Source organism: Schistocerca nitens, chromosome 5, assembly GCF_023898315.1.
Source record: "Schistocerca nitens isolate TAMUIC-IGC-003100 chromosome 5, iqSchNite1.1, whole genome shotgun sequence".
NCBI classification, from domain to species: domain Eukaryota; kingdom Metazoa; phylum Arthropoda; class Insecta; order Orthoptera; family Acrididae; genus Schistocerca; species Schistocerca nitens.
Window position 1 is genome coordinate 281,011,817 of NC_064618.1, and position 24,537 is coordinate 281,036,353.

At 42.1% G+C, this 24,537-nt stretch overlaps 1 protein-coding gene across 1 annotated transcript in view; it reads left to right on the forward strand.

The window, feature by feature from the left end:
* Positions 1–24,537, forward strand: part of LOC126260846 (laminin subunit alpha) — a 405,465-nt gene that overhangs the window by 43,271 nt on the left and 337,657 nt on the right. The window contains exon 2 of the mRNA XM_049958250.1: positions 8,699–8,845. The gene's annotated coding sequence lies outside the window, so the exon portion shown is untranslated. The remainder of the gene's footprint in view (positions 1–8,698; positions 8,846–24,537) is intronic.

Here is a 24,537-nt window from a genome sequence, read left to right on the forward strand (position 1 = left end):
AGCCTTGTCGTGTCCAGTTATTATTTCTTTCATCGCGGAATTGCGACGGATGTGATCTGTAATTGTTGTGCTCCTGCGTTCCGCGATTGTCAGTGTCAATTTCCAGTTCCTGTAACAGTCCCTGAAAAGCCTCAATGTCGTCTTTGCAACGTCCTGCCAAAATAATATGTCGTAAATGTTCAGGTAATTTGATTAAGCAAATGCGGATGCGTTCTGAGGGGCTGTATGGGTTTGAAAGATACTGATTCTTATGCAACATGTCTTCAAAATATTTGACAAGACTGGAAAATTCAGATTGTTCAAAGTGTTTCATCATCATGATGCTATGTTTTACTCGGTCTTGTGTAGCTTGAGACCAATATGCTGAGAGGAAGGCATGGTAAAATTCTCCTTCACTGTGACAATCGTGAATGACCGATCGCATTCTTACAGCTGGTTCATTCTCTAAGTAGCCACACATAAATTCTAATCTGTGTTCTAATGACCAGTTGGGAGGAAAACAATGAGAGAATTGATGGAGCCATGCTTGTGGATGAATGTCGTTGCCAGAATTCTTAAATGTTTTGAATTTACGTGTAGTAATGAACAGCTTATAGTCAAAATCATCATGTCGGCGAGTCGCATATCGGTCATTGTTAGGTCGTGTCGGCCGTTCCATCTCAAAATTCGGTGCACATTGCCAATTTCTTTCATAACTTCCGAAATGCCCTGTGTTATTATTTTGCGGCTTTTCCGTATTTCTAAGTCCCTCATCCCGTGTTGGAGCGCGAGTGTCCTCTGAAATACGTAATTCTTGCATTACCTGTGTCAGCTGATCTTGTACTTCCCGGATTTCTACTTGGTGTTGCGTATTAATTTGATTCAGATTTTGTTTCAGTTTCCTAATTTGATCGCTCTCTTCTGTGTCATTAAGGACTACCGGTTTTGTGTCATTCAGATTATCATCTACCTTCGTAGATAAATTATTTAGCTGATCCGAAAGTTCAACTACTTTCTCTGATAATGTACTAATTTCCTCCATGTGTCTTTCTACTGTGTCCTTTAAGTTTTCTTGGGTTTTTGCAAGTTGCGTAACCGAATCTGTAGATGCAACTGAGTCAATTTTAGCTTGCAAGGTCTCATGATTTTCATGAACAATAATTTGCAGTTCTTTTATGGCTGCTTCGTGATTCTGTAATGCATTTTCATGCCGCGAAAAAATAGGTTGAAAATGCTCACAAATTTGTGTTTTTACATCATTACAGACTTTTTGACATTTCGATTCAATGTTATGTAACTCGGTTGTTAAATCTTCACGTGTTTGTTCAAGCTTATTTTCCACTGAGTCTAACTTTTGAAGCTTTTGTTCCAATGTGTCTAATTTTTGAAGCTTTTGCTGTGTTTGTCTCTGATTTTGTTCCATTGTGTCTAATTTTTCAAGCTTTTGCTGTGTTTGTCTCTGATTTTGTTCCATTGTGTCTAATTTTTCAAGCTTTTGCTGTGTTTGTCTCTGATTTTGTTCCATTTGTTGCATTAATTGCAATAATAATGTATTAGTGTCCGGAATCTGTTTCTCTATGCTTTTTGGCAGTGCATTTTCACCGGCAACATTCACATTTTGACAAGCAGAAAATGTGTCTTGACTCATTTGAGAAAACGGTGAGGACCCAAAACCTAAGTCTACAGTATTTGCAATATTGTGTTCTGTCATTCCCGATTCCTGAGGCGAGCTGTCGCCGACCGATCGATCGATAATGCTTCCCTCTTCACTAATTGTTTCCCTGTCCACGCCATTGTTTGCCGCACGCTCCATTTCCCTATGCACAAATTACTAATTTGAACATCAGTTAATTCATTACTCGGTGGCGCTAACACACTGCTTTCATTTTCACTGTCATTTCTCAGTTTACTTTGGAGCCTAGTATTACGTTTTTCACACGCCATTGTTGTCACAGTATTTCACACGACAACACAGAAAAACACAATTTGAAGAGCAAAAATAGGGGAACACAATAACATAGCACTGAAAATAATATCTAGTTAATTGCAGCTGCGAAATACTTGGTGCAAATCTACATGCATACCACAACTGTTTTACTGTACAACAATGAAAGACTGCAACTACAAAGGAGATTTTCTCTACAATTACGCGCTAGCAATAAACAAAAGCTACACTAATTACACAAACTACAAGAAAAAAATCAGAAGATTCCAGTGAGGTATCCTCGGCTAAGGGTCGACATATGAAACATCCCCGTTGAACAATTATGCACGACTGTCCTTAAACTGACGCACAATATTTTTAGCGCAACGCAATCTGACTTTCAATAATCTCTACAAGAGAATGGCCCTGACTAACATTAACCTGTACTTTTCACAAATCACTTACCTCACAAAAATCTTGGTTACTCCCACTACTGCAATACAGCAAGCGCCACTACTGCCAGCTAAATAAAAGATTCAAACTATGGAAGGCACTAACTACTGATAGGGATAGTTAGCAAATGAAAGATATTAATAGAGATCAAACAATGTATTTACCTTGATATCATCATATATATATATATATATATATATATATATATATATATATATATATATATGTGTGTGTGTGTGTGTGTGTGTGTGTGTGTATAGCAGTTCATGACAAATTTCAAAACTCCGCCATCTCTCTCCCCACATCCACCACTGCTGGCGGCTCACCTCCAACTGCGCAACGCTACGCGCTGTTCGCAGCCAGCTGCCTAACACTACCATGGCGAGTATTACAACAATGCAAAGCAGCCACAGACTGCACACAGCACAGCCAGTGATTTTCATACAGAGGTGGCGTTACCAATAAAAAAACCTAAACAGCCTACTTACAATATATCCTTTCGGGTTTTGCAGTTTTCATAAACATTACACTTTAAAACCATGATAACAGTTTGAAAAGAAAAATCCCAGTCTAAAAGTTTAAACAGTTAAATTGAATTCCGGACTACACACAAAATTTCGAACCGTCCGTTATTACACGGTTGGTAAATAACTAAAATTCAGAGGAGGGGCCAAAACGTCCCATATCAGTGACGAATGAGGAACGCCGCACTGAATTGTGGACTTCACTTGTTGGCCATAAGTTGCAGCCATTCCTCCTACCCTTGCCCACTTACAGCCATCAGCACATTTTTCAGCTGCTGAACGCCTCGTTGGCTTCAGTTCCAGCCAGACGAAAACAACACACTGGTCCGGAAGAGTAGTGTTTTCTGAGGACGGTACACCAAACTAACTGCAATACTAGCTAACAAATCCGGCATTGTCCGGGTGTTCAGTTTGCCAGTTTTCTATTAGAAATGAAAGGAAAAAACGAAAACTGTGCTCGGAGTGTAGTATGGAAAATATTTCAATTCCATGTATTCGTGAAAACATCTTAGAAATTATGCCGTAGAATCAGTGTGAAAGATCCCCGATAGTTTCTGTATGCTGAGCGCAGTTGCTTCACGTTACTACAACTTGATTTTGTAAACGTCTACAGCAATGACTCTGCATGGGTCTATATATGGTGGTTATTGCTTTCGCCTACAGTAGTTTGCGCTTCACAGTTGAAAGCTGTCAAAAGCGCTGTCAGGTGTCAGAGATTTCCATAAGTTGACTCGACTATAGGAATGTCTTAATAGCAAAGAACAAAAGTGTTAAAACTTTATCCATGACACGACATTTCTTCACACATCTCAGTGTCTATGATGTCATATCTCTTGAATTATATGTCGTAGAATGATATATTGCTGTAGACACATTCAGCGGCATATGTGAATATTGCCTTCGAAATATGTTCTGAATAGAGTTAGTAGTAAAGAAATAATAAATTTAAACGTCAAGCATGATGCAGCTGTTTTCCAAGCATCTCAATGTTTATGATGTCATATCCTCTGAATTACGTGTAATACCGTGATATAATTTTGTAGGTACATTCGGTGGCATATGTGATACTGTCTGCAAAATGTGTTGCGAATAGTGTTGGTAGCAAAGAAGTAATCATTGTTATGACGTCATATCACCTTAGGTGGTTCTTACCTCCACAGCGATTGTTACCTGACAGTGAGTGGTATGTGTACCAAGATCCGTTGCAATCGCTCCAATGGGTAAGGAGAAGATGTGAAACACACACACACACATTCCTACAATATCTATGAGTTTAGAATTGTTGATATTCAAATACATTCATTTTAATGTGCAAAGTCAAGGGTTACTACAGGGTAAGTTACGTTTTATCACTATACGAAGTATGTTCCTTCTTCCCAATACAGACCGACGCTATTCGCTCGCACAATCAGTGTTGCAGAAGCGCATCTGTATCGGTATTCTAACCAATGATTCCAAAGTTTTAAAAGATTTTTCGTACATGATAAGTATGTCGTCGTCTTTCTCCTGTGCTGAACAGACTATTGACTTTTAGAGCAACAGTTGTTGTAATGAAGACTATAACTAGTCCTTCATGACCATCTTATCCCACATAATTGTATGATATTTCGTTACCAGAAAGAACCCAACCTAAGAAGAAAAAAAATCATTAGTTGTGAATCAGTTCACTCAGTAAATATCAACCAGTCTATCAATGTCATTCAGTTAGCTAATATATGTACGTAACTTTGACTACGTGACTCTGTGGGCCACAGAATACGTAGAGTTTTATTTTTGAAATGACTTGTCAGCACAACTATCTTCTTCTGAGGAAACCGCACTATTTATCATTTATTAATGCTCATTCGTCCTTGTACCAAACGCATAAAATAATTGTAGAAGATAACTAATTTCCTTAATAGCGATACTAAATCGTGCATATGCTTCACGAATTGTGAACTAATTTTATATCCCTGACTGAGTATAGACCGAGCAGAATAAGCACCGCATTAAGAACCTTGAAAATTATACTCTTTAAAGTACAATAAAATACAGATCGTTAGCTAAATTATAAAATTATCGATTTACTTGCTTATTCCCGTTTCCGCAAAACTGTGAATATTTATTCTGTCTTTTGTTCCTTAACTTTGTCCACAAGCAGGCGACGGTAAATTTTACCTCAGAGTCAGCGATATACTATTTACGCTTGATATTTTATTAAAGTAATTGCACAATAATATTTCTTCAAACCTTTATCTGATTGGTATGTAGTGTAACGCGTATGTCAACCGCTCGTGGTCTGGCGGCAGCGTTCTCGCTTCCCGAGCACAGGGTCCTGGGTTCGATTCCTGTCAGGGTCAGGGCTTTTCAACTGCCCCTACATCTTTATCCCTATTATGGTCGGAAGAAGGCAACGGCAAACCACCTCCATTCGAGCCTTGACCAGTACGGCGGTGCGGATCTCCTGCATTGTTCCCCTACGCTCTGTCAAGAAGCATGGGACTTCATAACACATATACATATTTCTCGTAATTGGATTGCTGTTATACTATCCTATCGATTTCTTTTCAGTAATTTAGTCATAATTATTCTCACGCAAAACCAATTGCGCCTACTCAGCAGTAGAGTTCAAAACTTTCACTCCAATATTGTTTTTTCTGTTGTTCTGAAGCTATACGCGCTATAAAATTAGTAATATTTCTTTCTTATTAACTGCAATGGATACTATTACTCATATACTTTTAATTATTTTTCTTCTCTTTCTTTTTTGATATCTTTCCACTGCTTGCATAGATATCCATGAAATTGTTCTTTAAATATTTTACCAGGTAAAATGACGAGTCGGGAACCTTGGCTTTTATTTTTTATAAATAACAAGCTCTTTATTTCTTAGAATGCCAGTACAATAATTTCGCCAACGCTCTGGAATGTTCGTGTGCGACAGAAGAACTAACCAAACTCTAAATAACAACGAAAAAAGTCGCCACCGCCACTTTGACCCTGCATACAACTTTAGTAAGGAAAATCTGAACTTGTTCAGCCGTTGGCTCCTGACTGTCTCATGATTAGATGAACTGGTCAGCACTTCGGACACCTACCTCACATTGTTTTTCCTTTGAAGAGGTTAATAGCACTTTCGTGACTCGTCATAATGGTTTCTTTACTGTCCCAAACAAGTTACTAAAATCAGGAGAAACTCTTTACAAAATTTCGGGCCAGCTAAACTGTATTATGAATGTATAGTTCCGTCACCGTAATAAAAAGTGCAGGACATTATTACAATACGCAAGCCTTCACTATCATACGCTAAATGAACCGTCACTACGCACCCTCAGCAATTTCCAGACAACCAGTCCCTACAATTCATTCCGATACCACTCTTCATCATGAAAGGGTTCTGGCCGGACCACAATTCCAAAATATCGAAACACTAAATCGGACTCCACATCGACTAATAATTGCACCTGCTCACATCTACTACCAACAATTAATTCTGTAACGTACAGTTAACTCTCCGACCTCATCCAAGTCGTTCCACTTTCAGGACTGTACTGACTATTAAAAGCATCAACACCGTTAAAGAACCAAGAAGAACGATTATACAAACAGCGTTATTAGCATTTTTGACAATTTCAGATTGTCGTGGTTCGCCGTCGTTACTTCAGACAGCGGCCAGCTGCAGCTTTAAATACAATCTTCGCCGCTCAGAATACTGCTTGACTGGAAAACTCACCACCACAGAATTACAGGCGTCCTTTTCACCCCTCGCGCTTTTCTCTAACAGTACATACCTAACGCATTATCAACATAACAAAATATGTTACAGTGACAACATTTCTTTATTCGTACATCGGTCTGTAAATTATTTCCGTAATGGGCTGAGGTGACAAATTTGCCCATATCGTCTAACACCTGATTTTGGCACGTTACAAGAACTTTTCTGAAGTTGGTGACAGCAAAAGTTTTTAAATTTTCAAATTATTGTTACATTTTTAAAAATTTAAACTTTGATTAAAGTATAAGCGTTATTTCTATACTATGGAACTTGGTCGGGATGTAAGTAACTCACGCAGCTAACACACTTCGTGGCACCACTATTTGTGCTTAAATAAGAATACAAACCCTCACCTCCATCGATTGTGACAGCTCATGACATGTGGATACACAAGATATTACAGTATTCTGCTTATTACGTGTAATATCACTTTTTGTTTCTTTCTTTTTTTTAAATTCAGTCTTCTGACTAGTTTTATGTGGTGACACGACTTCGTGTCTTGTGCTAACTGCTCAGAAAAGCTTATACACCCAAAGTTCTCTATCATTTGGTGGACACAGCCCAAACTATATCATCACCTTGCAGTTTTGGCCTTCTATGGCTCTCTGTAGGGCAATAAAAGTCATCTTGCCCCTTTCTGTTGTCAATGTTTTCTGAATTTTTTTTCTCGGATCCTGCGGTAGACCACCTCAGTTCTTATCAGTCAACTTAATTTTCAGCATCCTTCTTTGACACGGCATCTCTAGCCCTCCGATTATCTTGTTTTCCGGTTTTCCCACTGTCCATGAGCCGCTTCCATACAAATCTATGTTACCGACGTACATTCTGAGATATTTCTTCCACAAATCTGTGTCTAATATTACCAAACTTCTTATAAGAAGGAATTCCCTCTTCGCCGGTGCCAGCCTGTTTCTTATAGTCTCCTTGCTTCGTCTGTCATGTGGTATTTTATTTCCAATGTGTTCTTCGTGGTCCCAAGTTTTGATGGTAAGTTGTCCACTAATCTCATTTGTGCTGATTCTCATTACACTCGTCTTTTTTCGGTTTACCGCCAGTTGGTAATCTGTGCTCAGTAGACTATTCATTCCAGTCAGTATGTCTTGAAATGCTTTCTCGGTTTTACTGAGGATAGCAATGTCATCAGGTAGTCTTATCATTGACATCCTATAACCGTGAATTTTAAACCAACTCCTGAACTTTTCCTTTATTCTCATCACACAACGTTTCTTTTGTTCTCCTCAGAGCTTCTTTAACGTACAGATTGAAAATTAAGGGAGAAATATTACTCCCTGTCTTATAGCCTTTTTAATCCAACCATTTCTCTATTCCGCTTTATTTCTCTCTCTTGGTACTCTGTATTTTTTTCTTTTGGTTCTTGTACGTTTTGTATATTACCCGTCTGTTTCTAATTCTTGTACTTATTTTTCTAATGATTCCGAGTATCTAGCACCATTTTACATTGTCGAGCGCTTTGTCTAGGTCAGTAAATCCTATGAAAATGTCTCTGTCTTTTTTCTGAATTGTTACCTTGGAGTCAAGCCAAAATCACAAATCTCTCTCTGGTTCCTTTACGTTTACTAAAATAAAATTTATCGGCGTCTAACGAATCCTCAATTTTATGTTCCATTTTTTGTAGATTATAATTGTCTGCATGTTAGATGCATGAGCTATTAAGCTCATTGCACGATAGTGTCGCATTTATCTGCCTTTGCCACCTTCTAGATTGCGGGCATGATTTCCTTCCGAAAGTCCAATAGCATGTCCACAGTCTCACAGATTCTAGACACCACCTTGAATAACTTGCCACTCCTCTCAGAGATTTTCAAAATCCAAAAGGAGTCTTATCTATTCTTTCCGCCTACGTCACAGCATATTACAGTATTTTTGTTTTTAATTATTTAATTAAGGTTTACTATTTTCGTTTTATGCCCTTTAAAAGATAAACGGTCGAAACTGATCAGTTGCGAAGAGGTTGAGTGACTGTGTCTGCCAATGAAAGTGTTGATACCTTGTATTTGTCACGGACAGTGCGACAGCTTTGCCAAAGTATGGTTTTGTCTTCAGGTCTGCGACTACTGCGACCCCACGAGGCCGGAGAAGGCCCACCCCGCGACGTACGCTGTGGACGGAGCGGAGACGTGGTGGCAGAGCCCGCCTCTCTCCAGGGGCGTCAAGTACAACGAGGTCAACCTCACCATCGACCTGGGCCAGGTGAGTAGCTTTCCGTTGTACCGACATCTGTTGTGAGTTTTTAGTCAAACTGGGACCTGGTATAGCAGTGCGACACTGGTAATAATGCTTCAGTATCAGGAAAAAGCCGATCATGGCGCACTTCTGATATCAAATTGATATGACAATGCTGAGGGAATGAGATTAGGAAACGAGACACTTAGACTAGTATATGATGACGGTCGAAGTAGAGAGGATATAAAATGTAGATTGACAATGGCAAGAAAAGCGTTTCTGGAGAAGAGAAATTTTCAACATCGAGTATAGATTTAAGTGTCAGGAAGTCCTTTCTGAAAGTATTTATATGGGGTGTAGCCATGTATGAAAGTGAGACATGGACGATAAACATTTTAGACAAGAACAAATAGAAGCTTTTGAAATGTGGTAAAAATGGAAATTAGCGCTTGGCTTCATTGGTCGGGAGGCCCCTTACGGGGCAGGTCCGGCCGCCTTGGTGCAGGTCTTATTACATTCGACGCCACATTGAGCGACCTGCGCGCCGGATGGGGATGAAATGATGATGATGACAACACAACACCCAGTGCCTGAGCGGAGAAAATCCCGACCCAGCCGGGAATCGATCCCGGACCTGTAGGACAGCAATCCGTCACGTTGATCACTCAGATATCTTTCTTTCTTTTTTTTTTTTTTTTCGTTATTGATCGTTGTGTTTGGTCGTTGCGGACGTCGCAAGACATCCTGTTCAAGTTCGGTGGTTGATCCTCCCACTCAGTTTTTTATTACAGAGGCCAACCGGCTCTCTGAACGAACACGCTGAGCCACCGTGCCGGCAGCTATCGGGGCGGACTTGAAATGTGGTGCTAGCGAAGAATGCTCAAGGTTAGATGGGTAGATCACATAATAAATGAGGAAGTACTAAACAGAATTTTGGAGAAATTTGTAGCACAGCTTGGCTAGAAGAAGGGATCGGCTGGTAGGACACGTTCTGAGGCATCAAGGGATCATAGTTTGGTTCTGGAGGGAAGTGTGAGGGAAGGGGGGGAGGGATGTAAAGATCGTAGAGGGAAGCCAAGAAATGAATATAACAAGTAGATTCAGAAGGACATAGACTGCAGTGGTTACTCAGAGATGAAGAAGCTTGCAAGGATAGAATAGGTACAGAGTTGCATTAAACCAGTCTTCAGACTGAAGACTGCAACAAGAACATGATAATTAATTAAATTGATGACATAATCCCTTAACCTATTTTTATGCTAATTGATTTCTGACACTCTGGGGATACCTATTCTTATGCTTATTCATTTATGCCTCCTTGGTGATTGATTATGACAGCTTGGGGATAATCTGTACTTCTGAGGAATCTCCCACCCCTCCCCCTCCTCCTTCCCCAACCCTCTGGGAAAAGGGACACTTGTTCAGTTCTGAGCCACTTGTTCCTCTCCTGGGAAATCCCCCTGCCTGCCCTCCCCTCCCTCAGTCGCCCCCCCCCCCCCTTATGTCACTCATTTGTAAATTGGCGCGAAAAAGACTCAATCTGTATTGAGCTGCTGGACTGGGAGGACATCTTGGCACAAAATGGGCGGTAAATTCAAGCAACATATTGTTTATTTATTTAAAAATTAATTGCATTAATTATTTAATAACTGGGAAATTCTGGGCAGTAGTTCTGTTTATTTGGATGCGGAATGTTTGAAACACTCACCACCATCTTAGATTATTCTTCTTCATAATAAAACATCTTTTCAATGTTTCAGAACCACACGCAAACATTTTGCAAATCAGGTAATTAAATTTCCGCTCAAAATAGATTGTAGCACTAAATATATCCGAGGTGCTGTATGCACCGACATTTGAGAACACAAGCATCCTCCTCCACCACAAAGTTTCCACCTTACATTAAACATATCCAGCTACAAAGAGCCTTCTGATTGCACACACTTGCTATTGCGAAGCGCGCTCTGTCCGTCGACTGTCGGAGAGTCGCAGTTGCGCTGTCCTGGAAAGTACTAGATTCCCGCATGCTGGCATTGCGTACATTTCGAGCCGTACCAGACACTCAGAGGCTGGAGAGATTGTCACCGTGACCGCCAAGCAGCCAGCCGTTCAATTTACATCCGGGGGAGTAACCGTCCAGCGCAAATGCTCGTCATATTGAATCTTCTCATGCAACACGTATTTCTGTTGCCGCTCAGCCAGCATACTGGTTACTTCACTATTCGGCCTCAAATACCAACAAACGTACAGAAAAACAGCACAGTTGTGCTAGGTGTTGACAACTGTACTACATTTACAAGTAAATTTAGAATACGTGGCCAAACGTGACATCATGACCACTTGAGCGGAAGTGACAAAAAACGGCAAAATTACGAAAATTGACGGAACACGTGGGTAAATTGTGGGAAAATACCACAAAATGTGAGAAAATTGAGGGAGAATGAGAGAGTACTTAGATGTCTGCTTTGTGCAGGAAAAATCGTCTACATCTGAACGAGTGTGTGACAGCAAGAGGAATATGAGAAAAAGTGGGCGTGGAAGCACTGGGAACTAGGGACACAGTAACTGATCGTGGACAGCAATAAGACAGCTGGAATAAATTGTTTACTGTAGATGACCACCAAGTGTAGAGTAATAAATTTATACAGGGTGTTACAAAAAGGTACGGCCAAACTTTCAGAAAACATTCCTCACACACAAATAAAGAAAAGATGTTATGTGGACATGTGTCCGGAAACGCGTAATTTCCAAGTTAGAGCTCATTTTAGTTTCGTTAGTATGTACTGTACTTCCTCGATTCACCGCCAGTTGGCCCAATTGAAGGAAGGTATTGTTGACTTCGGTGCTTGTGTTGACATGCGACTCATTACTCTACAGCGACTCATTGCTCTACAAGCTCCTGCACATTTCAGTCGAAGTGTTCGTACGCTTCTCAACAACAGATTCGGTGACCGATGGATTGGTAGAGGCGGACCAATTCCATGGCCTCCACGCTCTCCTGACCTCAACCCTCTTGACTTTCATTTATGGGGGCATTTGAAAGCTCTTGTATCCGCAACCCCGGTACCAAATGTAGACACTCTTCGTGCTCATATTGTGGACGGCTGTGATACAATACGCCATTCTCCAGGGCTGCATCAGCGCATCAGGGATTCCATGCGACGGAGGGTGGATGCATGTATCCTCGCTAACGGAGGACATTTTGAACATTTCCTGTAACAAAGTGTTTGAAGTCACGCTGGTACGTTCTGTTGCTGTGTGTTTCCATTCCATGATTAATGTGGTTTGAAGTAATAAAATGAGCTCTAACATGGAAAGTAAGCGTTTCCGGACACATGTCCACGTAACATATTTTCTTTCTTTGTGTGTGAGGAATGTTTCCTGAAAGTTTGGCCGTACCTTTTTGTAACACCCTGTATATGTCGGATCACAAGCGCAGGTGTGACCCCAAAGATTTTGTAGAGAAATTTCTAAGTCCATTGGGAGGCGTTACACCCTGCAATAATACCAGTAGACAACTGATTAGAGTCATAACGGAACATAATTACCCTCATGGGGTTATTTTCCAATACTGCCTGCGTAGCATCGCCCAGTTGTTTGGCTGTGAGATTAATCGCGACGTGTCGACCGGTGTCACCATCCGTTACTGCAGACTGCGAAGAAAGCCGTTGGAACTTCGAAGACTGTGTACTGACGGCGTTTGCGTGGACCCAGTCTGATATTGTCCAGGATGCAGATGCAGGTAGTGTGACACAAGAACGGGATCATCCAAAAGCAGCGTTCAAGCAGAATGGTTATACCGACAATCAGATCCGTCGTGCTCTACAGACTGGACCTCCGCGGAACTAACAGAAGATGAAGGAAATCGGTGGCGTACCGCCTTTCGTGAGAAGCTTATCTTCAAAAATATGAAAAATTTTAAAGAGATTCGATTTTAAAAGTGTATTCCGTCCGCTAGCTATGACTAGATTGCTGCGTGGCTCAGTGAAGGATGAGTTAGGTTTGAGGAAGCCCTGTGTCTAGAAAATTCCCTGCCATTGCGGGAAAGCCTATACTGGACAAACGATTCGTACGGTCCAGGATCGATGCGTAGAGCAACATCGCCATACGCGTTTATTTCAGCCAGAAAAATCTACGGTCGCAGTGCACTGTCTTACTGAAGGACATGAAGTATTGTATAATGAGACACAAGCTGTTGACCCTACGTCACGTTATTAGGACTGTGTAGTACTAGAAGCTATTGAAATCCGGCTGTCTGACAATATTATTAACAGAGATAAGGAATATCCTTTAAGCAATGTTTGGAACCCTGTTTCGTTTGACATTAAAGGACAGCGGCCTTTGTTTCTGTCATCAAAAGGGTCAACGGTGTTTGATGTTCGATTTATTGTTTCTGCGAGTGTCAACACCGGTGCACTGCAGTGCTTTGCGCTAGATGGCGGTTAACGTTCGCGCACGCGCGTGGGCCTACATGCGGTGTATAAAGGGGTCGCCGCTGTGGTTTGACTTCAGTTCCGGCGAGTTAGTGCGACGGCTTACTCATGTGTAGATGGCGACCAGGTGGGCCGCTGAAATACTGTGTCAATATGACTATGTTCCGACTGGAGATCCGATATGAGTATCATCAATTACTACGCCTGGAAAGTTTACGGAGTCACAATAATCTCTGTTATCATTATTTCGGTAGACTCTTAAATTTAATGGATCATAGCCGCTTGACATACACTGCTGTATAACGGTCTTTGTGTATTCATTCATGCATTATAGTCTTCTACGATACACGTCGATGTGTTCTCATGTGATCAACCTAACCATTATTAGGTTGTCTTTCCAGGCTTTTCATATCCCTAAGAATCCAGTAAAGAACATTCTTCACCTATCTGCCGTCAATTCGCCTGGTTACCTCTCCCGCCCGCCACAATTTCAATTTCATTACAATCATAAATGGCCGCGCGGAGTTAGCCGAGCGGTCTAAGGGCGCTGCAGTCATGGACTGTGCGGCTGGTCCCGGCGGAGGTTCGAGCCCTCTCTCGGGCATGGGTGTGTTTGTTTGTCCGTTAAATCCCATAAGATTTCACACACATTTAAACATTTGAACAATCATAAATACGTCAGATTCCTAATCGACTCGTTTGTTTCCCACCCTCTCCTATCAATTCCCCACATGCAAGCCTGCGTCAGCTGCTGATCATACCCCAGCTTTGCAATGATATTCACCTTAAAACTCCGTCTCGCACCGTTGTAAGCGGAAACTGTTAGTACATACGGATTGTAAACTTTCCAGTTTCGAATGCGCTGGAAGCTTAGTTTTGAAAACACTGTGCAGTTTAACAAAACGACAGTAAGCCGTTTGTACTCCCCTGTTCATTTCTTTTGCTGTCGGTTCATTTGCCATCATTAATAAATTCTAATGACAAATAGTTCCCTGACTTGGAAAAAGACAACTGAATATATGTGTTATACGGTCATTCTCACTGAATGAAGGAATATTTTCAGGTAGTGAAATTTGAGCAAAGGTACAATTAGTTGGACTCCATGAGGACAACACGATAGAAACAGTTTGGATAGTAATAGCTTTGCGAGAGGTCAGTAGTTAGTGGTCATTATAATCGGAAAAATTATAGAGAATATCAGTTCCATTCGCAACAACATGCAGCTGTGGAAGTAGACTTTAGTTATAGACGCAATGAAAACAAAAGTGGGAAATAAAATGGAAATGCCGTGTAGCTATTGCCTCCCGTCGGGTCGACCGTTCGCCTGGTGCAAGTCTTTCGAGTTGACGCCAATTCGGCGACTTGCATGTCGATGAGGATGAAGTGATGGTGATAAGGACAACACGACACCCAGTCCCTGAACGGAGAAAATCTCCGACCCACCCGGGAATCGAACCCGGACCGTTAGGTATATTCCGTCGCGCTGACCACTCAGCTACCAGGGGCAGACGAAGTGGGAAATCAGTTTATATAAAACATGACTTTTACTTGTTTGAACTAAGTACTACTTACCTAAAGCTTCAAAATAAGACTGTTATTTTTTAAATTAAAAAATTTACTGACATTCATATATTGCGTGCTATCTGATCTCGTTCAGGGCATTGGTTCCAGAAATGTTGGAAATTACAGACCGTGTAAGTTCGGGCGTGTCGTTGTAGAAGGGTGGCGAGGGGCGGGACAGAAGCGGAAGACTGACCGGGCTTCAACATGGAAGACGTGCGAGTGGTGACGATTTCTGTTTCCACAGCTTAATAATTGTCTAAATGAAAGTAACAACGCAAGAAGACGATATAAATTTGCAACATGACCTGCAGAGGATTGTTGAATGGTGCAGGCTCTGACAGTTGACGCTGATTGTAGATACACCGAGGTGACAAATGCTCGTGGGATGCCGATATTCACGTACACAGAAGGCGGTAATATCGCGTACACGAGGTATAAAAGGGCAGTTCACTGTCAGAGCTGTCGTATGTACACAGGTGATTCATGTGAAAAGGTTTCCGATCTGATTCTAGCCGCACGGCAGGAATTAACAAGCTTTGAACGCGGAACGGTAGTTGGAGCTAGGCGCATCGGACATGTCATTTCGGAAATTGTTAGCGAATTCATTATTCCGGAATCCACAGTATCAACACTTTGCCGAGAATACGAAATTTAAGGACCGAGAACATTGGCGCCTGCACAGAGTTGTCAGTGCTGACAGACAAGCAACACTGGTTAGGACAATACGGCTAAATTTGGCGTTAATGGGACATGACAGCAGACGACCGATGCCTTTGCTAATATCACGACAACACTCGCAAAGCCCCTCCTGGGCTTTGAGCATATTGGTTGGAACCTAGAGGACTGGAAAACCATGGCATGGTTAGATGAGTCCCTCTTTCTTTTGGTAAGAACTGATGGTATGGTTTGAGCGTGGCGCAGACCCATCCTCGAAGCCATGGACTCACGTTGACAACAAGGCACTGTGCAAGCTAGTGGTTACTCCATAATGCTATGGGCTTTGTTTACATGGAATTCACTCGATCCTCTCGTCCAGCTGAACCAATCATTGACTAGAAATGGTTATGTTCGGTACTGGTACACCAAAGAACGAAATAAATTTTATGGATGACGGTACACCTTGTCACCAGGCCACAGTTGTTCGCAGCTGGTTTGAAGAACATTCTAGACAATTTGACCACCCAGATCGCCCGACATGAATCCCATTGAATATTTATGGGACAATAGAGAGGTCAGTTTGTCCACACAATGCTGCACCGGCAACAGTTGCGCAATTACGGACGGCTATAGAGGCAGCGTGGCTCAGTATTTTTATTGAGGACTTCCACCGACTTGAGTCCATGCCACCTCGAATTGCTGCACTACGTCGGAAAAAAAGGAGCTCCGACAAGATGTGAGGAGGTGTATCATAATTTTTGTCACCTCAGTGTAAATGGTTCAAATGGCTCTGAGCACTATGGGACTCAACATCTTAGGTCATAAGTCCCCTAGAACTTAGAACTACTTAAACCTAACTAACCTAAGGACATCACACACACCCATGCCCGAGGCAGGATTCGAACCTGCGACCGTAGCAGTCCCGCGGTTCCGGACTGCAGCGCCAGAACCGCTAGACCACCGCGGCCGGCTCACCTCAGTGTAAATATGATATATTGTGAATGTATAGGTAAAGAAATCCGCTACTGTACATTACTCTACTGATGAAAAATTGCTGGAAACAGTATCTACCCTAAAATATCTACGAGTAACTATCCAGAGTGACTTTAAGTAGAATGCCAGACTAAGATTCATAGGAATAATGTTAGTGAAATGTAAGTCGTCCACAAAGAAAGTGCCTTACATGGCCGTACGATTCTTGAGTAATACACTACTGGCCATTAAAATTGCTACACCAAGAAGAAATGCAAATGATAAACCTGTATTCGTTCGACAAATATATTATAATACAACTGACGTGCGATTACATTTTCACGCAATTTGGGTGCATAGATCCTGAGAAATCAGTAACCAGAACAAACACCTTTGCCCGTAATAATGGCCTTGATAAGCGTGGGCATTGAGTCAAACAGAGCTTGGATGGCGTGTACAGGTACAGCTGCCCATGCAGCTTCAATAGGATACCACAGTTCATCAAGAGTAGTGACTGGCGTATTGTGAGGAGCTAGTTGCTTTGCCACTATTGACCAGACGAATTGGTGAGAGATCTGGAAAATATGCTGGCCTGGGCAACAGTCGAACATTTTCTGTATCCAGAAAGGCCCGCACAGGACCTGCAACATGTAGTCGTGCATTATCCTGCTGAAATGTAGGGTTCCGCAGGGATCGAATGAAGGGTAGAGCCACAGGTCTTAACACATCTGAAATGTAACGTCCATTGTTCAAAGTGCCGTCAATGTGAACAAGAGGTGACATAGACGTGTAACCAATGGCACCCCATACCATCACGCCGGGTGATACGCCAGTATGGCGATGACGAATACACGCTTCCAATGTGCGTTCACCGCGATGTCGCCAAACACGGATGCCACCATCATGATGCTGTAAACAGAATCTGGATTCATGCGAAAAAATGACGTTTTGCCATTCGCGCACCCAGGTTCGTCGTTGAGTACACCATCGCAGCCGCGCTCCTGTCTGTGTTGCAGCCTCAAGGGTAACCGCAGCCATGGTCTCCGAGCTGATAGTCCATGCTGCTGCAAACATCGTCGAACTGTTCGTGCAGATGATTGTTATCGTGCCAACGTCCCGATCCGTTGACTTAGAGATCGAGACGTGGCTGCACGATCCGTTACAGCCATGCGGATAAGATGCCTGTCTTCTCGACTGCTAGTGATACGAGGCCGTTGGGATCCAGCACGGCGTTCCGTATTACCCTCCCGAACCCACCGATTCCATATTCTGCTAACAGTCATTGGATCTCGACCAACGCGAGCAGCAATGTCGCGATACGACAAACATCAATCGCGATAGGCTGCAATCCGACCTTTATCAAAGTCGGAAACGTGATGGTACGCATTTCTCCTCCTTACACGAGGCATCATAACAACGTTTCACCAGGCAACGCCGGTCAACTGCTGTTTGTGTATGAGAAATCGGTTGGAAACTTTCCTCATGTCAGCACGTTGTAAATTTCGCGTCTGTAGCACGTCATCTTCGTGGTGTAGCAATTTTAATGGCCAGTAGTGAAATACTATGAAAAGGAAAGTTGCTACTCACCATATAGCGGAGACGCTGAGCCGCAGATACGCACAACAAAAAGACTGTTGTGCCGTGACTCAGCATCTACGCTCTATGGAGAGTAGCAACTTTCCTTTTCATGATATTGTAACATCTTGGCTTTTCCATTGTCCGATTCTTGAGTAATGTTCGTTACTCTGGGATCTTTACCAGGTAGGACTGATAGAAATAGGGAAGATACAACAAAGAGCCGCGCATTTGGTTACGGGTTCGCTTAGTCGGCGCGAGAACGTTAACAGAGCTGGTGAACGAACTCCAGCGGCAGATGTTACAAGAGAGGCATTGTGCATCACGGCTAGGCTAGGTATTGAAATTTCGAACGAGCACATTCCGTAAAGAGTCGGCCAATATATTTCTTCCTTCCACATACATCTTACGAAATTACCGTGAAGAGAAAATTCGAGAAGTTAGAGCAAATGCAGAGGCTTGCCGACCTTCTTTCCACGCCCGCGAGTGGAACATGGAAGTGAGCATCAGTTAGTGGTACGAGAATTACTCTCCGCCACACACCGTTAGGTGGTTTGGGAGTATGATGTAGATGTAAAACACGTAAGGCGAATGTAGTTTCACGCATACTCCAATATTTCCGTGGTGCTGTCGAAGTAAGGAATACGAAGATGCTCAGTATAACTGAAAATGGTGGTGGCCACGGAGCGAATGCGGGGATGCGAGCGGCGTGAGAACGAGCGCGCTGCAGACGGTTTTTGCAGCGCCAGACGCGCTGACCGCGCAGATGCTCACATGTCGTGCAGTCAACACTGGCGCCGCCCGCGTCCTGCGTCTGCTGTGGTGCAGCGCTCCAGTGCTGCCATCTGCGCCTGCGCACGCCGGGAGAGATTTAACACGAGGTGCCAACCCAATAATCCGTATTTAACCTAGGTGTCGAGTCTCATCTGTCTGACAGTGAGCGTGCGCGACCAAAGTTCTCGTGCTGCATTTCTTGCCTAGCTACAACATCGTGGTAACAAAAACTCTTTAAAAAGCAAAAGACATTTTTTTCGAGTTTGGCACACATGAGCCTCTTTAATACATCGGATGTTCCAGATTTTTGAAGATGAACATAATGAATTGTTTCAGCTCTAGTGTAAAAAAAAATAAAGTAAAGGAAAAAAAAACGGTGATAAATCTGTCGGTTGGTTGGTTAACTGATTTAGGGGAGGGAGCAAACAGAGAGGTCGTTGGTCCCATTGAATTTTATTTTTATTTATTTTTTCACGTCAAGTTCCGTTGGACCAAACCGAGCAACGAATCTCCAAGGTTATGGAACGTGTCAGTACATGAAATTACAACATAAAAGTGATAACAGATTAAAATATATTTATGAACCCGAAATAAATCAGTCCATAAATTTAAGTTCAAATGGCTCTCAGCACTATGGGAATTAACATTTGATGTCATCAGTCCCCTTGAACTTAGAACTACTTAAACCTAACTAAGCTAAGGACATCACACATATCCATGACCGAGGCCGGATTCGAACCTGCGACCGTAGCGGTCGCGCGGTTCCAGACTGAGGCGCCTAGAACCGCTCGGCCACAACGGGCGGCTAAATTTAAGTAAACGCAAATCAACAATATAACATAACAATCAACTTAATTTTTCAATGAACTCCTCAACAGAATAGAAGGAGTGACCCATGAAGAAACTCTTCAGTTTCGATTTGAAAGCGCGTGGAACACAGCTAAGATTTTTGAATTCTTGTGCTAGCATATTGAAAATTGATGCAGCAGTATACTGCACACTGTTCTGCCCAAGAGTCCGATCCAAATGCAGGCTGGATTTCTGCCGAGTATTAACTGAGTGAAAGCTGCTTATACTTGGGATTAAGCTGATATTGTTAACAAGAAACGACAGTAAAGAATATATACAGGGTTATTACAAATGATTGAAGCGATTTCACAACTCTACAATAACTTTATTATTTGAGATATTTTCACAATGCTTTGCACACACATACAAAAACTCAAAAAGTTTTTTTAGGCATTCACAAATGTTCGATATGTGCCCCTTTAGTGATTCGGCAGACATCAAGCCGATAATCATGTTCCTCGCACACTCGGCGCGGCATGTCCCCATCAATGAGTTCGAAAGCATCGTTGATGCGAGCTCGCCGTTCTGGCACGTTTCTTGGTAGAGGAGGTTTAAACACTGAATTTTCACATAACCCCACAGAAAGAAATCGCATGGGGGTTAAGTCGGGAGAGCATGGAGGCCATGACATGAATTGCTGATCATGATCTCCACCACGACCGATCCATCGGTTTTCCAATCTTCTGTTTAAGAAATGCCGAACATCATGATGGAAGTGCGGTGGAGCACCATCCTGTTGAAAGATGAAGTCGGCGCTGTCGGTCTCCAGTTGTGGCATGAGCCAATTTTCCAGCATGTCCAGATACACGTGTCCTGTAACGTTTTTTTCGCAGAAGAAAAAGGGGCCGTAAACTTTAAACCGTGAGATTGCACAAAACACGTTAATTTTTGGTGAATTACGAATTTGCTGCACGAATGCGTGAGGATTCTCTACCGCCCAGATTCGCACATTGTGTCTGTTCACTTCACCATTAAGAAAAAATGTTGCTTCATCACTGAAAACAAGTTTCGCACTGAACGCATTCTCTTTCATGAGCTGTTGCAACCGCGCCGACAATTCAAAGCGTTTGACTTTGTCATCGGGTGCAGGGCTTGTAGCAATTGTAAACGGTAAGGCTTCTGCTTTAGCCTTTTCCGTAAGATTTTCCAAACCGTCGGCTGTGGTACGTTTAGCTCCCTGCTTGCTTTACTCGTCGACTTCCGCGGGCTACGCGTGAAACTTGCCCGCACGCGTTCAACCGTTTCTTCGCTCACTGCAGACCGACCCATAGATTTCCCCTTACAGAGGCATCCAGAAGCTTTAAACTGCGCATACCATCGCCGAATGGAGTTAGCAGTTGGTGGATCTTTGTTGAACTTCGTCCTGAAGTGTCGTTGCCCTGTTATGACTGACTGATGTGAGTGCATTTCAAGCACGACATACGCTTTCTCGGCTCCTGTCGCCATTTTGTCTCACTGCGCTTTCGAGCGCTCTGGCGGCAGAAACCTGAAGTGCGGCTTCAGCCGAACAAAACTTTATATGAGTTTTTCTACGTATCTGTAGTGTGTCGTGACCATATGTCAATGAATGGAGCCACAGTGAATTTATGAAATCGCTTCAATCATTTGTAATAGCCCTGTATATTGAGAGGGCAATGTCAAAATACCCAGGCTAGTGAACAGGGGTCGACAAGAGCTTCGTGAACTTACACCACTTATTTCCCGAACCGCCTGTTTCTGAGCCAAAAATATCCTTTTAGAACTGGAAGAATTACCCCAAAATATAATACCACACGACGTCAGCGAACGAAAATAAGCGCCGGCCGTAGTGGCAGAGCGGTTCTAGGCGCTTCAGTCTGGAACCGCCTGACCGCTACGGTCGCAGGTTCTAATCCTGCCTCGGGCATGGATGTGTGTGATGTCCTTAGGTTAGTTAGGTTGAAGTAGTTAAGTAGTTAAAACTTTTTCGTCGAGCCTTTTTATCTGTCTGTGTCTGTTTGTCCGTCAGCCTGAATGCATGCTAATCACTTGTTAAAACACTGTTCAATGCACTTTATAAATAAAACGTGGTTTTCTTGAAAAGCAGTGTTCAAAACAAAATTAAAACTTTTTTTTTATTTTAGTTTACTCTAACTACAGGGCATACCTCAAGTGAGGGGCAGCAGATGGTTCCATCGTATCTCACCAAACCTCACAAAGAGACGGGTCCGAATTTTAAAGATGACCCCTCACGTATTTAATGGACTCATCTAAAGCAAAGAGGGATGTTGCATGCTTATACTTTTAATGAAACACAAATCAGTTGATCCCAACACAAACAAATAGGTCGTTATTAAAAAGACACATTATCGAGAAAAAAATGGCCATTTGCGAACTGAACTCGCGCACTGAGGGCTCTGTACAAACTTAATTATGTATATATGTGTATGTAGTTCATCCATCCTGGGACTCGGGAATCTCAACGATTTTTGCCAGTTATCGATATCGATACTGGCAAGATATTGGTCCCAGGAATTCTGGGACTATATCAAAATCTCAGTAGTTCCACAGACTAGCCCGGACATATAATAAGAAGCGAACAGGGGACTTCAGTTTATATATGTAGATAGAGAGAATGTAATAAAACACTTTTATTTACATAATAAAACATAATTACAACTTGCGTTTTATGATTGCATCCAGTAATGTTCGTCTATTGCACTTCTGACGGATGATGAATGCAGTGTATGCGCAAATGGTAAAAGATGTTTTTATGTGGTATAATTACAATTTAACAAGTTCAAAAATATTCACTTTACTTCTACTCTAAAAGCTTGCTCCTTGCCGAATTTCATGATTCTAGGTCAACGAGAAGTACCCTATAAGTTGTGATGAGTGAGTTTGCGTGTATCAAAATATGTGAGATAAATAATCGAATCCTTTGATTGCATTGACTTAGAAGCTTGGATGTTTTACACCACTCAAGAGACTATAGACTTAACCATGTGACATAAATCTGAACTTGATACGCCAAACTGTTCCAGAGAAAAAGGGGTCTTAAAAGGTGGACTGACAGACTGACGGATAAAAAAATTACGTATACGTATTTTTTTCGTGTGTTATAATTACAAATTATCAATTTTCGGATTTTGCCCGTACTTGTACTGCGAAACCTTGCGTCGTACCAAAACCTATAGATTCCAATGAGTGAGTTTTCGAGTATCAAAATATGTGAGATAAATGCCCGTATCTTTTGATAGCATTGACAGAAGCTTATAATTTTCCGCCGCCAAGGGACCATAGAACTTAATATGTGACATAAATTTCAACTTGATTTCGTCTATCCCTGAAAAAACGATTCTTAACAGTCAACAGACGAACGGACAACAAAGCGACCATATAACGATTCTTTTCTTACAGACTGAGACACGGAACCCTAAATTGGACAGTATTTATTAATGTGGAATAGGAAGAGTTGAGATGTGGAAGTCAAACACTTGTGTATTACAAATGTGTACTGATGAGTACACGAGACTTCATATTCACTTCAGCTCGCGAGAATAAAAGTATTGTTCTCAGTTTTTTGTGTGGTGGTACAGCTCTTCTCATGATTGCTCCCAGCATTTTGATCATGGTGTTACGAGTGATGCTGTTGTTCCTTGGGTCTTCAGCCCAAAGGCAAGTGTGATGCAGATGTCCACTCTAGCCACTCCTATACAAGCCTCGTCATCTCTGTATAACTTCCGCACCCTACATCAAGTTTTCGTCTGCTCACTGTACTATTTTAACGCTTCCCCCCTCCCACCAGCATCCCTCCATTACCAAATTGATATTTCCTTGGTCCCTGTGTTCTATAGGTCGATCCCTTATTTTACTCTAGTTCCTTTTCTCCCTAATTCGATTCAGTACGCCGGCCGCGGTGGCCGAGCGGTTCTAGGCGCTTCAGTCCGGAACCGCGCGACTACTACGGTCGCAGGTTCGAATCCTGCCTCGGGCATGGATATGTGTGATGTCCTTAGGTTAGTTAGGTTTAAGTAGTTCTAAGTTTAGGGGACTGATGACCTCAGATGTTAAGTCCCATAGTGATCAGAGTCATTTGAACCATTTTTTTCTTTTTTCTTTTTCTTTTTTTTTTTTTTTTTTTGATTCAGTACCTACTAATTAGATAATCGCTCTCTCCACCTAATTTTCAAACTTCTCGTGTAGGATCATACATCAAAAGCTTCTATTCTCGTCTACTTTTCACTTCCTCTGAATACCTACAGACAGAACTTCCACACATTCAAATTCATATTCGATGTTAACAGATCTCTATTTTCTGTAAATGCTTTTCTAGCATTGCCAGTCTGCCTTTTACATGCTCTCTTCTTTGACCATCCTCTTTTCTTTTGTTTCTTTCAGCACCGCCTGGTTTAATTTGACTACATTCCAAGTCCTTTGGCATCTTTTACAGAATTAGAATGTCATCACCAAACTTCAAAGTTTTCATTTCTTGTTCCTGAACTGTAATTCCATTTCCAATTTTTTCTTGGTTTCTTTCACTGCTTGCTCACTGTACAGATTGTATAACGTCAGGGATGGGCTAGAACTCTGTCCCACACCCTTCTCAACAATTGCTTCCTTTTCATGTCCTTCGACTCTTACAACTGCAGTCTGGTAGCTTTACAAGCTGCAGATCACATTTCACTTCCTGTATTTTATCCCTGCTACCTTCAGCATTCCAATCAACAATCTCAGAAGCTTTCTATAGATCTATAAAAACTATAAACGTAGGTCTGCCGTTCTTCAGTCCATCTTCTAACTGGTAGCGTCCTCTCTTTCTGTATTTCTCTGGAACGCGAACTGATGTATCCCGAGGCTAACTTCCATCAGTTTTTCCATTCTTCTGTACATAATAGCGAGTCGGTACTTTGGAAGCATGATTTGTTAATTTGATGG